General features: G+C 40.8%; 1 long non-coding RNA gene across 2 annotated transcripts; it reads left to right on the top strand.

Moving 5' to 3' along the window:
- The first annotated feature begins 436 nt into the window (after positions 1 to 436).
- On the top strand, positions 437 to 17,940 carry LOC139060778 (uncharacterized). Of its 2 annotated transcripts, none has more exons than XR_011515032.1 (2): positions 437 to 528; positions 9,543 to 17,940. It is a non-coding gene; the product is annotated as an uncharacterized lncRNA (long non-coding RNA). The 2 variants fall into 2 exon arrangements; XR_011515033.1 differs by lacking the exon at positions 437 to 528 and adding an exon at positions 2,914 to 3,091.
- Positions 17,941 to 18,206: the final 266 nt, after the last annotated feature.

Raw genomic sequence — 18,206 nt, 5'->3', positions numbered from 1 at the left:
AAAGACGCGAGGAGGAGGGTATGACGACAGGGTCAGAGGAAAAGCGTAGTGCGGCGACGATGACTACCAGATAGCGCCAGAGTCACGCATGTATTTTAGGAGGTCTGCCGGCGGCGGTTGCTGTGAAATGCACCCACGCGTCACCCACACGCCGACTCTCGCGATATCCAGATAGTGGCGCCACACTTCGCTCCGTTTGCAACGTGCCGCACGAGATTGTCCTCACCAGCCAATATATCGCGAAATGAACACGTATAGAGCTGCGCTCAAATTTCGCATTAGGGAGTGTTGCAATCGTCGGTGAATTTTTTTTTCTGCCTTTTGTTTAATTCTACCCACCAGATAATTCAACCAGTTCCATCGGTCTCGTCAGGATCGCATTAACAGAAGCCAACTGTGTGATCCTAACTGGCAGGCTTCAGGCAAGGTTTACAGACAGATGATGAAGGCCTTGCCTCCTCTTATCGATGAGCCGCAGCAGGTGTTATACCAGTTGCATTCACAACCTAACTCACTCATGTCCATTAGGTGACTTGCAATGGTCTCATCCCCAGCATGTCGATTTACATGAAAATTTTTTGTGTAAGTTGCGAAGCATGCACCTGCAAGGTGACCTTAGCAGAAACCGTTATTGCATTGCCAGATGTACTGGATTGCAGACAAAGAGTTTGTTGCCCAGGAAGCGGGATGACGCACTGGTGCTCATATATGATCAGTAGGTGAGGAAGATTACTGGCAGAACTTCATATTTCAATGTGAAGGCCACATCATTTCATTTACCACCCCTCTACACCAGTGTAATGCCACATTTCACTGTGCCATATGCTTCTATAGTGCTATGGCAGTCTGTCTCCGATCACAATGTGGGGATATGACAATTGAGGCACTTGGGACTAACTAACTTGCATTTATTGGCAAGTTTTTGCTTTGCCAGGACGTTAACGCACATCACTATAGTCACAAATGACTCACCTAGTATTGTCCAGCTCCGAGGATATCAGCCACATTACATTGACAGAAGTGCATCTCAAAAGTCCAGGGCTTCACACAGCTGTCCAGCCAGGTCAGGATGTAGGAAAACTGAATTAAGAACAGTATTGCCATTTGGTAGATGAGGGAGAATGACTTCATAGATACCAGAATTGGAAGTCAAGGACGACGAGGCTAATAGTCAACGGTTGTTCCTAACCAAGTTGGCTTTTATCAACAGTACGACAAAGATCACAGATGTCACTGCAATTCTTTTCTGCATGTATAATTTTGGAGCAGCTTTCCATGTGCATTCTCAAAGAACAAACTTTCTGGGGGTTACATTGCAGTCAAATGAGATTCGTGTTCTCATATACGTTGATGATGTGGCCTCTTTCTGTATTGATAGAAAGAGTGTAAAGACTGCTCTCACAATTATGCAAGAATTTTGCGCAGTTTCTGGTGCTAGTCTTCTCTTTAAAAAAAGCTAATGTTTGTGGCTTTTTGCAGCGGAATCTCTTTCTCCCCGTTGAATGTGGTGGCCTAGGTTTAGTGCACCTCTCTGCCAGGCACACTGTTTCTCGCTTGTTTTTCCTTTCTAAATGCCGATCTTCAGTTTTTGCTTGAAATGTTGCCGCTCCAATTATGTGTTCCACAGGCTCCTTGAGGCTTTCTCAAGAAGGTCATTGAATTATTTCTTTTCTTGAAGGCCAGATTCAGCCCGGAATAAATTTTCACTCGGAGTTGTAAAGTGATTTCTGCTGCACTAGTAGACACTTTTCCCAGATCCTTCTGAACCTTATCTGGATTGGCCATATTGCGATGCATTATAGGTGGTTCTGTAGAATGCGTCTACCTCCTGCAGTGAAAACCTGTTTCTTCAAATTGTACTCAGAGACACTTCCTGTTATAACATGATTAAACTTCAGGGGCTGCTTTGTGCTGTGGCCAACGAACTGTCGACTGGGTCTATGCACCGAGTCCATAAATCACTGATTTATAGACTGTACAGGTGTTAAGTTTTTTGGTACAAAGTTCTTACGAAGTTCACATACATCATGCCATACTCAATTAGGTTTCTACCGTTTAGGAATACTGGCGAATCTCCATACGATATGTTAATACTGCTGGGTATAGAGTCTCTGGAGGTCTGGACTGTGTGATCCACATACAGAAAGTCCGCTATCTACATGATCCTTTTTTCAAATAACTGCAGCTTTTGCAAGAAGTGTGTATAATGTGCAGGAACTTCCGCCAGACTGTAGGCAGTTGCTCGACGCATGTGTGTGTTGCAATTTTATCTCTGTAGTATGATATTCTCAGTTTTGTTTACCATGTATTAAAGAAAGAAATAAAGTTGAAGTTTTGCCCAAAAAGCAAAGCAGTAATTGCGACAGCAAACTATCAGCCAACAACAGGAAGCAAGGCTCGTATAGTTTGCATTGAACAGTTGCTTACTGATTATGTTACCAAGCATGGTGTCATATGTGCACAGGAAAATATGAGCAGATCTCACTCGATAATTGTGAATACTTGTTATGAGAAAGCTTGCGCAATGAAGAGCGGCAGCAGCTGCGAGTGAATTGTCCTTCACGGTACCTCCTGTATCAATGCAAAGTAGGCGCTGGAGAAAACATGAAGCAATAAGAAAAAAAGAAGGTTGAGTGGCTGAGAGGTAAGCCCTCAGACTGCTACGCTGTGGGACCGGGGTTTCAGTCCACTTGGAGCGCTGCAGAATTTCTTTTTTTTCATCTCTTTATAAACTCGCTAAGCATTTTAGGATTCCTGTGACAGACACTGGCACCAGTGGCAAACATCAAAATGACTAGTGTAGTAAGCCCATAACAGCCATCGCTGTAAACTAACAGTCAAAGCAAGCCATGCACTGTTGCAAATTTATTAAACTGCTATACCACATAAATCAGCCACAATACATGCATTTTTGCATTTCTAGCATTAAGGGCACATTAAAAAATTTGGAGGACGCTTAAGCTTCACCTTTGAGAGTGGAACGCGATAGCATTCAAAGATCCCCGACTGCTTCTCATGCTTCCCGACAACTGAAGCGTGTGTAACCGTAATGTTTACCTGGAAACGCTTGCCGCAAACGCTATGCACGTAGGTGAGCATTGTGGTGGGCCGCGATGCGTGGGCCGCGATGCGGTGGAGGCAAGTGCCAGCTGGAGTTATTGTAAGGAACCAGGCGCGCTGCTCTGTGGCCCGGTGCGTGCAAAATGGCAGGTGCTGTGGCCGGTTTATGTGTGTGAAGGATCAGTTTTCACGTAACAGAATTATGTTTTCTCGTATAGTCAAATTACAATCCGTGAGATATCATGTCTGCAGGTTGTGTGCTAGTCATAGTTTACGATTTTCCTACGCATTTTAGCTTGAGAAATTCAATTATTTCAGTCAATTCCTTGCATCATATAAAAGGCCTGGGTATATATGATTAAAAAATCATTTTGCCGATGCGACGTCCGATGGGGGTGCCGACGCGGGATGCCGACGCCAGATTTTCTGCGACACGGGCTCCTTAACGCTTTCGTGTTAAAAAAGGATAAACTGTTCTGTTGCCCTCCACAATTAATCTCTGCAACCATTGTGGCACTATATACAATATGTTTGCATACATGTATTAAAGAAATTAAATTCTGGGGTTTTATGTGCCAAAACCACGATATCATTATGAGGCACGCTACATGTATTGTAAGAAGTTTGCTGTAACAAGTTTTTATTTCAATAATTCCGCTTATCTTGAAAATAAGTCTGCATATTGTTACATTATTTTTTTTTTTTAATCTAAGCTAAGAAGTGGCACCTGCAAGGGCTAAAGTGAGGACTGAGATTTTCCGACACTTTTTTCCTACAACTCAAACAGTCCTAGTAAAGTGACCACTTTGGGTGCTAGTCAAGTGACCACCTTCGTAAATGTCTTACGTAAAATGGAGAGACAAATATTTAAGTTGCATATGGTGGTTATCGTAGAAATTTCTAGTAGCATTGCTGGTTCTTAATGTTGAAGAAGGTTCCAACACAATGCCTCAAAAGATAATTACACATGACATAGGTGGTGAAAAGGTCCTTTTTTTCACCTATAGTTCTATACTTATATGCAATCTGCTGTGCTCATTTGCTTAACATCCAAAGTTCACAAGTCTTTGTGGACTGAAAAAAAGAAAGAGGTTTTACATATCAAAACCACGATATAATTATGAGACATGATGTGGTGAGGGACTTCGAATGAATTTTGACCACTTGGGGTTCTTGTTCTTTAATGTGCACCCAATGCACGGTACCACAAGCATTCTTGCATTTCACCCCCCCATCAAATGCGGCCATTGCGGCTGAGATTTGATCCTGCACCCTTGGACATAGCAGCGCTACGCCAAAGCCACTACGCCACCACACTGGGTGGACAGAAAAATGTCTGTGCTCAATTGTATTTGTCCATTTGAAGCTTGTGATTGTATACAGGCATAAACACAGTGTAGTTTGGCTCCGCCTTGTTCCACATGCATAAAGAAATAAAGCTTAGAGGAAATAAGGCGAAAGCACCAAACCCAGGAGCTTGCTGACAACTAAAAAGGGTATGCAGAGAAATATCGAAACAGAAGCATGTTCAATTTTCAGAGTAGGTTTGCAAGAGAAGATAGATGTCACATTATTTGTGAGGAGTGTCTGCTTCTTAGGCTCCTTTGATCATAGAAATAAAGATGAAGTTGCGATTACAACAAAAACTGAATAAGTGGAATAGCAACTGAACGTAGCAAAGTTATGTCTTACATGTGTACTGTTGTACTGTTGCTTCATTTTGTTACTGAAATGCCACACCTTTTAAACCTGGTTGGAAACCTGGGTCAGTGATAATTGTGGTGATTAATGTTGAGAATCAATTACTGCTCATATTTTTAATGTACTCGGGAGGTATTGGTGGGCTAGCAGGTTGGCCATTATCCTTTTAAAGGTAGCGATCGCACTTGGTGAAACATGGACAAACATTTAAACAACACGAGCGCTGGTCTGCAACACAGGTCAGCGCTCGTCTTTGTGTGATTTAGTGTTCGTCCATGTCTCAACAACTATGCCGCCTTTGAAATTATTTTTAAAGTAGTCTTTGTGAAGCCTTTTGAGGCTTAGTGTTAATTTTCAGGTAATTTTTGATGCACATTTATTTGAAGTTGCAGAGGTGAAATCTACTGGTATTTATTTTGTTCAATTTTAAGTAATCGACTGCAACTAACACAAGTTTTTGTTGCTTTCTAATGAACCAGCATGCTTCTATTTGTGACCTCTTTGATGTTATATTTGACGTTAGTTCCTGTTTGATGTTATTAGTGATCAGAGGGCATCTTGCACATCATCATAATCATCGGCCTATTTTTATTGCGATAGCAATTATATGGACACTCTAAGCACATTTCTGCCATCGGCGTCGCTGTGAGGTTCCGCATAAATTCTAAGGGCGATAAAATTGTCACCGCACGCTCTATGCTATATATGCGAGTGAAAGCATGCGAGGGTGAGCCAGTAGTCGCGGCTCAACCTCGCAAATGCAAGGGAAGAAAGTGGGGAAGAAGTGCACCTTCTTCTGTCGCGTGCAAGGCTCTGGTGGTAGGGTAGGGTGCGGGGGCACGTTCTACTCCGGGTCGCTGCATCTTGAAAGCCATCTGTGATGCGAATGGAGTTCACTGTGTGCCGTTTTCGCGGCTTAGTTCGCATTGATGTGAGAGGCAGTACGAAGGTCAATTCACTCGCTGCTGCTGCCCCACTTCCTCTCTCGTGTTTTGACAGAGTTTCTGTGGTCATCAAATAAGATGTGTTGATATTTGCTTGTGCAAGTGACACCATGCTTGTTAATTTAGTTAGTATGCCCATGTGTACAAGTTTATACAGCCGATAAAACTGCTATCCTTAGTTCGTATAGCTGTACACTGTAATTCGCAATCACAATCGATGCTTCACCTTTCAGGCAAAACTGCGACTTTTTTATGTCCACTACAGGACAAGGACATTATCAGGAAAAGGCCTCTCCCCGCAATCTCCAATTACCCTTGTCATACACTAGCCGATTCCAACTAGTGCCTGTAAATTTCCTAATTTCATCACCCACACCTAGTTTCATGCAGTCTTCGACTGCACTTCCCTTCCCTTGGCACCCATTCCAACTCTAATGATACACCAGTTATCTACCCTACGCATTACATGGCCTGCCCAGCCCCATTGTTTTCTCTTAATGTCAACTAGAACATCGGCTATCTCTGTTTGTTCTCTCATCCACACCACTCTCTTAACATTATGCCGAACATTTCTCGTTCTATCGCTCTTTGCGCAGTCCTTAACTTGTCTTGCACACAGAGCAAAAACAATTCACAAACTTTAGCTTACAAAATCCATTTCTTACAGGACACCAATGTAAGACACATTTGCTTTGCTACTAGCAAGTACAAAAAAGGAGTAACATACTAAATGCACATAAAGTCCAGATGCCATCCACAGTGCAAGATGCCTGTCTCGCATAAGCACTGTGCAGGATGATAACATTTTCTTGCTGAGTATCCATAAGTGGTGTACGGCTGTATAATTTGCACCACTGCAGTGTAGTAGCCCACCACTTACCTTATTGTGTGAGCTTGTGTAGGTGCAAATGAAGATTGTGTCATTGCTTGGGTGGCAAGCATGGTGTAAAACTCAACTCTCGGCAACTCTTTTCCCTCTTGTACATTTTAACCACATAATTTCTATACACAATTCTTTGTTCCAAATTTACTAGCAGAAATACATTTGTTGCCAATTTTCAAGCATGTTTTCTAAACATTTATGGACAAAGACACCCCAAATTAAGTGCTTATAGCCTGTTTGGTTATGCATTGTGCTGCAGCAGCAGTTTACAAAAATAATCTTTTTTTTCCCCCCTGTTTGTGAGGTTAATTAGCGTTACTACACACTTCATGAAAACACATAATTGCAAAATTACAATTAAAGGGCGCAACATTTCAAAATAGCACAGTGGTTTGTGCGGGATGCTGTAGTGAAGGATTCCGGATTAATTTTGACCGCCTGGAGTTATTTAGTATGCACCCAAAGCATGGTGCAGAAGCGTTTTTGCATTCAGCCCCCATTGGAATGCAGCTGCCATGACTGGAAACCACACCAGTGACCTCGTGCCCAGCAAAAAGCACTTAACTAGTTCTCAAGAGCAGTGACTGGTTAAAAAGAAATACTAAATAAGGGTCTAGAAACATTTTTATTATACAACAATGCACCAGGTGAATTAGTAACTACAATTCATCACATCAGTCAACACCGCCATAAACCCACCGCTGCATAGCACCCATATATGATGGATGGGAAAACACTTCTTAGAACAACGTACACTAATATACCACTAAGAACGACTAGTTTATAAAATACTGGTGGCAATAGTGCAAGTAGTATAAATGAAAAATACAAACAACACATTTACTCACTGGCTGATGAAAATTGCAAAGTATACATGAAACCAAAGCAATGAAAGCAAAGCTGCCTTTGTGCACAAGAGGCCAATGATTTCACTATGCATACAACAAGTGCACCATAACATTTGTTTCTAAAGTAAAAATCTGCTATGAATTGCTGCACCTTAAATTATCTAACTTTTATCTAACTTAAATCATGGGTCGCTTAGTATTGCACAGCTTTCTGATGATGGAGCTTCACACACATTAATCTGGATATGCAGCAAAGTTGGCGGTTTGTAAATTGATGCTTTCACGTATCGTTTGTTTATATCTTGAAAACAAATGCTCTCACAGTGCTGAAATACCACAATGCAAGAATGAAAAGTGTAAAAGAATAAACAAGATTTGCTCTGGGTGCTAAACAACCTGCAGAAGTAATAAAACAACACAAGCTGCCCAACATACAGTTAAAGTAAATGGAACAGTTTGCAAGAGAATCAAGGGAAACTAGAAGCTTAATTGTGGCTACTACAGAAGTAAGATGTCACTGAAGCTAAGGAAAGCTTAGGGACATTGAAATATTTTTATTTTATGCCTTTGTTCATATATGTGATAAAAATGAATGTCAGTAGCGAGATGCGTGTGGCGCTCTATTAATTGAGCTACAGTGGTGGTCGTCTCCTTCACTTTCTTCGTTATTTATGCACAGTTGTCTACTCTTGTGAGAAAACACCTCATTAGTGTTCCAAGTACCAATAGCAGTTTAAACTTGAAATGAAGAGCCACAGATTAGTCTTCCATTAATAGCATCACAATAGCTGTGTTTTTTTCCCCTCAAATAAGGCAGAAGAAACAAACTCAGATAGGACTGAATACTAATGAAACGTTTCCCTAACAGTGGAAGACAACATACATGCATGCTCATGGAACATAGACTTGAGAGTAAGCCAGTGCTGCTGACAACCATAGTGGCAGATGTGGAACATCCTTGAAACAATTGGTGCCTTCTGGGACATTATCTTAACAACAAACAAGCAAATGGCATACAGACTGTTTTTATACTGTATATGTAATTCTACAATTAAAATGAACTGATGTGCCACCTTACCAAAAAGCAAGAGCTGTGCTTCCCTACTTTGATTATAGTATTGTGTGTTGATTATGTAGGACACAGGTATGATGACCGTTTACATTTAATTCCATTAGCACAACTAAAGGCACAGCTACATCAGCTTCTACAAAAAAATCCTTTAGATACACTAGCTACGCTATGCAGAATGATATGGCAAACATGATACACCAAGCTTTTATATATAAACTAAGCTTTGCAACTTAGTTTATAAATTAGCTGCTGCATAAAGAGCCTATGCAAACCACAGCAGAAAAAGAAACATGAGGAGGAGGCAGTGATGACAAATTGATTTTGCAGTTTTAAGCGCAGTTTAAAATACCATGCTTCACAGGGTGCAATTTTAGAATATGGATGCTAACCATGATGAAAACTTGCACTGAGAAATTTCAGGCAAGCTGGACTGATAATCCTTGATGGAGCGAAGTTCATACATCGAGAATAAGAGCGAAAAGTTAATGTAAAGGAAAAATGCTTGTTCTGCTGCTTCTGCATGCACCTTATCCTTAAAACAACTGTAAATCCAGACAGTTGAGAACAGTGCTTTGATACAATCATCCAGAATTTTCATAACATAGAGGCAGGCAGAAACAAGGAAATGCAGTATGCAGAAACTGTATGCAGCTGAATAAATTATAATTACAAAGTTTTACAAAGTCTTGACAGCCAGAATTTTGAATGTCTAAAGAATCTGTGTAATGTTCCTGTTCACCCTTTTTTGTATAGTTGTTTTGGTGATATTCATATTCATGACTTGCTATGCACACAAGTGAGAAAATGAACGGTATAGCTACCACTGGCATGCTTTTTTGGATGGGAGAGAATAGCATGTACACAGCCATGCAAAAAACATGTTGCACAGGAGTGTGGGCATATTGCTTGCTACACTAGCTCTGCACAATCTAACAGCAACCATTGTGATATGTCACAAAGCTATACCGGAGCTGCAAGAGATGCTATAGTGGAGGGCGTTGGACTAATTTTGTTTTGTTTTTTTTTATGTACAGCAAAATTTTGCTACACAAGCACATCAATGTCCTGCACTCGTAGTAATGGGTGCTGCTGCTGCCAGAATCGAACGTACAACCTTGTACTCAAGTAGCAGAAGAGGGAAGAATCAGCACAACCAAAGGTTGTTTGAGGGCCTCTTAAATTTTGTACTGGTATACAGCTGACTTGTGAACCCTGTTGCTGAGCTGCCCAGCCAGCTCACCATGTGTGACCACAGGCAAGCGAAACACAAAGTTTCAACTAATTAGCATGTGTTATTTCATCTCCACTTTCTCCACTTCACGTGATGTCGACATATTTGAGCTTGTATACTTAGTTTGAGACCTGCGCCATCTTTCATGACCAGGTGCGCAGCAGTGCGAAGTAGTACTCTCGAGTTATTACGTGCACGATGTTCTCCTTTATGATTTTCTATTTGCATTTCATTTGTCCATTACAGTGCAAATATAATGACCAAATGATATCCAAAGTGGTAGAGATGGGAAAGTAAAGTATGCTAATATAACAGCCTTTGTACAGATGCATCTATAAAAAAAAATCAAAATGGGCATTAATGCCAGCAGAAAAAAAAAGTCACAACAAAGTATGTCATGCATGTTAAAGCCTCCAAACTAAGTTATTTAATTATGATTTTAAATTAGGGTAATTCGGCCGATTGTTCACATACATGCTTAAAAATCGGAATGAGTTAACAAGTTATGTCCCGGTAAAATATGTGATGTCATGCAAAATGTTTTGTTAGAGTAGTCCTAGAACACTGAGAATATGGTATAATTCAGCCATTGAATAGAGCAGGAAAATAACTATTGATTTAAATAATATATATACCTTACATAGTGAATTTTTCAGGAGTGGCCACTATTCTGAGAAAATGTACGTTGGACATGACCAGATCAAACCAACAACATTCTGTTGTACTTATATAAGCCCATGAAAAGATCACACTAAACATGATTCCACTGTTCCGGCTGCAACTGCACCATCCAATCAAAGTGGAATGATGTTCTGATGTGCAAGTGTGTAGGCCAGTGTTCCCCGAGCTATACGGGCGGGGGGGGGGGGGGGGGGGTGGTCTGAAGCTGAGGGTTAAGTACACTAGTACACTATGAACAGTAGTAAAGCTTGAGAAAACGATTGTCAATGAAAGCAAAGTACAAGTTGAAGCTCAACATTGACTCAGAAATAGGAGTTGTAGAGCTTGAGCTCAGCCTTCATTTAAGAAACACTGCTCTAAGAAACAAGTGGACTTTGGCCACTAAACCCTTTAACTCCCAAGTTGATTTTGGAAAATGTGGACAAATTCCCTATTTGTTGCACCATGAGACCCAGATTTCAAAAATATATGACACTTCTGGGCAAGTTCCTACACACCAAAAGTAAGAAGACTTGTTCTAGAAAAAGGGTTTCCCTGAATGCCTGCTAAGTTTTCTTGTTTGAACTCATGATAATGAAAGGAATGTAGATAGCCAAATAACATACATGAGCTGTGAAAAACAACTGCATGGCTTGAAACTAGATGATGAACATGGGTTTCTACTCACAAGCCAAGACAAAAGAACTCCAGCCCAAGAAAATTGGGCTCATCTTCAGCGATACTGGCACAAACTGAAGACAAACACAGCATAGACCCAGACTTAGGAGTCAAAGTCACTCCTGCTGGTGTGCATACATATATATATATTTTTTTACATTCGTTTTCAGGGCTGATTTGCACAAACTATATTAATGGGGCATAGAATGGTAGTGGTGACACATTTTTGGTAGATAACAAAATGGCAAGGTTTGGGGAAGAGGAGGCATGATCAATGCTATTACACACTAACAAGGAACAACATGGGAATGTACAGCATTTGTCAAAATTATATAGGCATGATTATAGCTGCCAGTGAGGCTTGTGATGGAGCTCCTGGGGTTACAATGCTCTAAATGGAGCAATGACAGAAGGTCTAGCCATATTGCTGGACTGTTGGAGAAGCAATAAAAACAACACCACATGGTCCCTGTGCCAACAATGGTCATGCAGTGTGGCCTGTACACTTTTGACAAAGTATGTACATAAGGAATCTTCCGATGCTCTCAGGCAAAGTTGGGCAGAGCCCCACTGTGTGACACTGGCTTACTTTCCATTGGTACAACAGCCATGTCTAGCTTGAAGAGTGATTTCATTTACTCACCAATACTAAAGTGCACTTTTCACACTGTTTCTCATAATTACAAGGTGAAATCCTAAAGGGGCTGGCCTTGCAACACTTTTTTAACCATGGTAAATAAACTTGCACAGTCAAGAGACAATGCTGTCATGAACGTCTGAGCCAGATATTATTCCTGAATATGAAGGTGGGAGCCCAGAATTATGCCATAAAGCCTGTTAGTCCATTCCTTCAACTTTTCAGAACCCCTGCAACATTTATTCGTCACCCTTAAATTGGAACAAACACTATACAGTTATGCCTAGTTAACAACAAATACTTATGGAAAACAATAAAGTATATATGGAGGGAAAGAAGAATATGCTTTAAATGAAGTTTGTTTTTCACATTGTGCTGTGCACTAGAATTGAACCTTCACAAGTTGGAGTGCATTCTAATCACCACTATTTTAAAAAGAATTGCAGTGCACTTTGAAATGCCTTACTGGCCACAAGGACTGTGATGGCAGGCTTTGCAATGATGGAATTCCCAACAACGGTGCTTTCACTCAAAGAAAGTGCATCCAAGAGAAATGTCCAAGGAATTGAATCCAACAGAAACATCAAAAGAATTGAACCCAGCAGAAGAGTGCATTAGGGAGAGCTACAGCTTGTTGACAAAACTAGCACATAAAAGGAAAGGCTCGATCTGTCTCCACTGACTTCTGCGCACAAGATGCCTGTAGAACAGCGGAAAGACAAAAGGCTCAGTCTCTCATTTCAAAAAGCCTGTACTCTTGACAGAAAATATTAGTACCAAAGCTACCTGCGAGTGTTGCAGAGGGAAAGATGCTGGCCAGTGCAGTCGTGCTGACAGCAATGAGCAGTGCTGACTGTGGCACACTGCATGCATTTCACTGCCAGTGTGCAAAGGGCTTCTGGCTTCTTTCATTTAGAGGTGGTCCTGTCTATACTGACACTTTTTATGTTAACACAAAAATACACTCTGGGCTTTGTGCTTGCTTCTGTGCCACGTCTATTGTCTGGGCAGAGAGTTTCTGTGTTAATGGGGCACATATGCATTGGAAAAGTTTCATGCTCACAAAAATTTCCATATTTCGAGTAATCCACATTAACGAGGTTCATAAGAATGAGGCAAAACTGTAAAAGATTTCTTGAGACATCATGGTTAAACAGTACCTCTGGCAGAAGCAATCACAAATAAATCTCATCACTAAAGGGATGGTGATGCCATATGGTGGCTGTGAATGATAACACTGTGCTAAAACCATGGCCTATCTGAGCTTTCGCATTTATTGAACTTGAGGTTGTGTGGCACAATCATCTGTTGCAGTGACTGGCCTCAAATTGAGGTGATGCAATAGACAACGCATTGTGACGATGGGCTGAGCACGGCAGCACAGCTTTGAATGCAGTTCGTACAAAAAAAGAAGGGAAATGCTTTGAGGGTACGGCATTTGATTGCCAATAACTCTGTTCAAACTAGGTGTACTTAAAGCATTCTTGCTAGAAAAAATTCATGAGATCACACATTTCACACCTTTTGTAAGGTGTTTCAGGGCTCTTTTAAGTGATGAATGAAAGTTATAATTTTTTATGCCAGAACCAGGAATTTTATGAATTCTAGAGCCAGACACTTAAGAATTCCCTACCATTTTAATCTTAAAATACACTGCCTTCTATGAAGCCTGTATAAAAAACATTTATTAGCATGAAGTTTTTTACACACAGTTCCTCATGTCTTACTTGAAACTGAAAGTTTATCACTGAAATAACAAGCACGAAATACATATTAACATTATCCATCAATGATGGTAATATTTAGCAAAGAAATAATTTTACTAACCTAGCAGTAGCTTCACCATGCATTTAAGAAATGCAATGCTGTGCCATCAAAAGACATGGCACAATTGAAGAGGAACAAGAATGCTTGGTAGAAAAGCAGTGAATATGATATGCAAAAATAAGAACTAAAGAAAAAACCTATTTGAGTCCAGAAGGTGAATTCTGTAAGATGGCACAGGAGCACAATTTCAACTGCTTTGTGCAATGTTTTCTAGAACATATCATAAGCAGCCAACAAACAAAGACACCGAGGACAGACAGCATAGGAAAAATTTTGAATTGAATTAATGCAATGATAAATTAACTGAACTGAAAGTGGATGAAAAGACAACGGGCTACCTGTGGCCATGCCACTTCAGGGATGGCTGTTGGACAGTTACACCATGGTGCAATTTTAATTTACTGTTTCTTGCTATTTTAAACGTATTTTATGTGATATCATCTGAAACAAATCAATGTCACCTGCAGTTTCTTGAGTCACCAGAGTTATGGATTCAAAATGATAGTGTACGCTTAGGCCATCCCCGCCTTGAATTTAGGTGCCAATAAATGCCGCTTGTATGCAACTACTGAAGTTTCCATAATTACCCAGAGTACCGCCAGAGATATGGAAGAAAAGGTTACTTACTTCCTTAGTGAATCAAAATTAAATTCTGAGGTTTTACGTACCAGGACAACGATCTGATTGTGAGTGGGACTACAAATTCATTTTGACCACCTGAGGTTGTTTCACATGCACTGAAATCGAAGTACCGCGAGCATTTTTGCATTTTGCCTCCACTGAAATGCAGCCATCACGATCGAACCTACGACCTCTAGCTCAGCAGCACAACACCACAGCCACTAAGCTACTGTGGTGGGTAACCTTAGTGAATGCAACCTATGTGGAAATAAACTAGCCTTGGTGCCATAGTAATTGCAGTAATTCATAAATTGCACAATTAAATAATAGAAATGACCGTGCTATTTGAAAAATGTCCATAGAAAACGTTCATTCAAATTGTTCTCTTGTTGTTGCTGGGCCTCACCAATATAGGCTGCGACATTTTCTCCAGCAAAAATATTTATGCTGCAAAAATGTAACAACACGAACAACACGTGTCTGCAAAGATATGATTCAGTTTCGCAGACTCAATGATGAATCCAGTGCACAGTATTTCAAATGAAAATAGCATGCACTTGGCACATTTGGAACTACAGTGTTGCATTGCATTGGCAGGGCATATTTAACAGAAATGTGCTTTTGCAAGTGTGCTTCCATGCAAGTAACCTAAAGAATACAAAATGAGCACACTACCTATGCTGTCTAGGCAACATCAATTCCTGCCATTGACTGAATAACAACCATCACCGTAAAACAAATGCAAAAATAAGATCTTTGCTACTGGCCGTTACTTCTGACATGGCACATTGGCCAGTAATTTGCCCTTTGTCCTGGCCACATGTGCAATTGCGCTGCTGCCATGATATGCCAGTCATCATAGCAAGTAAGATAAAAACAGAATCAATTAAGAATATGTTACATTCGCACCAGTTAATAATTGCAGCCTCATCATCACAACACATCAGTAGTCTTGTCACTGGCCATTTCCAGAGCTCTAGCACAACCTTTTCAAGTATTTTTTTCAAGTTGAACGTAAAATGTTACAGTGCCTAAATATAGTAAGGTTAAAAATTTTACTTCCTCGAATTTTCGCTGGCAACATTACTTTTCAGGATAAGAGTGGTGCTTTTGCTCAAGCTGCAGCCAATTAATAAACAATGATGAAATTCCAGTGAATATTTTACAAGAATTGTGTTCTATTCATTAAACCGTGGTAACAAATGCTTTTGCATTCCATTCCCATCATTATGTGGACACAGTGGCCAGGAGTCAAACCTGTGGCCTTCAGCTCAGCAGCACAATGCTGCAGCCACTGAGCTACCATGGTAGGTACAAATTAGGAACCACAACTGCAATTTGGTACTCAATCTTTGGAGCCATCCAAGATGTGACTGTCACTCCTTGCTCCTTACACGGTAAACGCGTGGCAAAGTACTTCTGCACCATCCAACGCCCAATTCATCTCGCAGCCTGTACTATTAAGTTTCCAGACGAATATCAGACCACCCTTATTGAATTCTACAGCTACAATTGCAATGGTGCACATGCCGAGAAACTAATGGGGCTGACAAATGATTTTCACAGTACCTACTTTTTAGTGCAATCGAAAGCTTACTGTCTGGAGTGCTTAGTTTTGCAGTGGTCAAGTAGAAAAACTGCGGAAAATATGACTTTTTCAATGCGTCATCATGTTTTTGTAGTTCTATCCAGCGCACAGTGATAAGTGAGCTAGCAGTGAAGCAAAAAAGTGTAGCTCCAGTCATAAGAAATTAATCTTTTCTTTATCAAGGTATCTGTCATGCGGCTCACGCTTTCATGACTGTTAATTATTTCTACTGTCTTTTACGCTTCACTATCCAAACCAAATCTGAAACAAAACAGTTTCACATGTGATTACCTATCTCCATTTTTAGCTGCGTTGATGCTCTTTTATAGCACGAGCTGACAGCATTTTCTAGCTCACAGAACACTAGGAGCCTAGCAAACTGGAAAATACACATGTACACATGTACATGTATGTATGTACATGTATGTATACATGTACATGTACATATACACTGGAAAATATACATGTCAAGATAGTATGCTTCAAAGAAAATAACAGCGCCAATGCTAAGTCAAGGACCTCAAGGTAGTGCTTACCAAAATGGAAAACATTCTTAATGTATTCAGCAGTAAAATATTCTGCACCTATTATACAGCAATATGTCCAGCTGCTGTATTAGGCTGCATCTCAAAAGAAGACACAGAGGCATAACAAGACAAAGGCCATCTATACTTTCAGTTGTGTTATCATCAGTCAGCCAGTCATAGAAAAAAATTATACTCCAAGACTTTCTCTCCACCCTACAAGCAACAAAGTTTACTCCTCATTGCTCCAGAACTTTGCAATGTCAATTGTTTTCATGCCAGATAGCCTCCACACCCACTGTGTAACATGCATAACTTCTAGCGACACCACAAAGCATTCCTATAAACGTGACAATCACAGCATATTGTAATGAAGGAAAAATGAGACCAATACAATGAACTTCAACATGCAACTGTTCACTACTGGAGATCTCTGCAAGTCGGTTTGCCATCAGAACAATTAATACAGGAGGAAGAGGACGCACATGAGCACCTAATTTTAACGCTTGTAAATAATGCACTGGCAATGACAGCCACAAATTGCTAATTACTGTCTGTCCCATGAGTCCTGACTGAATAATTCGTCAGGTTCCCCAGTATACCCAGATGTTCAATGCCAGTGCCAACAATCATAATGAATAGACAGTGACTTCATAAGTTTATAGAAAGTGATCTGGGTCTGCTCAAAAGACTGCAAGAAGTGAAACATGAACAAGCGAACCACATGCAAAAAGCTGTGGTCCCTCTAGAGGCACTAATGAAGTGAATGGGATGGCAAAAAAGGGAAAAAGCATATGTGCCATGAAAGCTGTGACAGTAATGTCCCAATTGTTTGGCAACTTCTTGGAAGTAAAGATGACCAAGCAATACACCGATTTCCCCATGCTGAGAGTGCATGCGCAGTGACCCTGCTGGCACCATGATGACAGTAGTCCTCACCATTTTCCCACTATACTTGGGCTCAAGGCAACCGTAAGAAAATGATGAGAAAAATGCCACCGTGGATTTTTCCAGGGAACTTTAGGGGGAAGTTAGGGAGTGAATCTCCTCAACCTCACTCCTATTGTAGAATGTTTTATTCATGCCTCGCTGCCTTTTTATCTCGAGGGCTAAGCAGGTTTGTTCATAGTACAAACATGTTTCTTACCACAAGTGCCTGCCAAGGATTACAACTACTACTACTACTGCCAACATGCTTTGTGTCAGCGGCAGCTTAGTGAAACTTGTGAAATCGGTCTACTTCACCTCTATAATGGCCAGCCTTGTCTCTATTGCACTTAAAGGGGACATGACACAGTTGTTCAAATATTCTCAGTTTATCATTGTAACTGAGAATACAGGCATGCAAGCTTGCACATACACACACACACGAGCGTACACGCATGCACACACACACACACACACACAAGGAGAGGCTTTCAGTGCACATTTTAACCTGAAACTTCGATCTAGAATTGTTGCCTCTATTCCTCCTCATTGACAGCAGCTGCCATTCTTGGTATGGCTGGTGTGATGTAAAGAACTGCAGCGCCACCACTGTGTTGCCTGCTCCAAAACATTCTGAAACCACACACACGTGTTGCCGAAATGCACCCACCACTGCGTGTGCCTTGGGCTGACATGCACATGCAAAAACGAAAACACACATGTACCACACACTATGACTGTGCATATTTCATTCTGTCAGCTGCCAGTGTTGCCAGACTGCTGTACAATTCAACTGCAACATAAATTTAATATTTTTTTTACTGCATGGACACACCCACATTCTACTAGCTTATTGTGGGATGTGTACGGTTTAACATGCAATGCATCATTCAAGCTAGAAAATGTGTAAGGTATGAAACGGAGCACAGTAAATTATGTCCCATTCAGCCATCATCAAAGGCACAAGTGCTTAGCCATGGTGCAGTGCTCTCTTATGGGGGAGAC

Source organism: Dermacentor albipictus, chromosome 1 (genome assembly GCF_038994185.2).
Source record: "Dermacentor albipictus isolate Rhodes 1998 colony chromosome 1, USDA_Dalb.pri_finalv2, whole genome shotgun sequence".
NCBI lineage: Eukaryota > Metazoa > Arthropoda > Arachnida > Ixodida > Ixodidae > Dermacentor > Dermacentor albipictus.
Note: the sequence above shows the minus strand (reverse complement) of the source record. Positions and strands in the feature narration are given on the sequence as shown.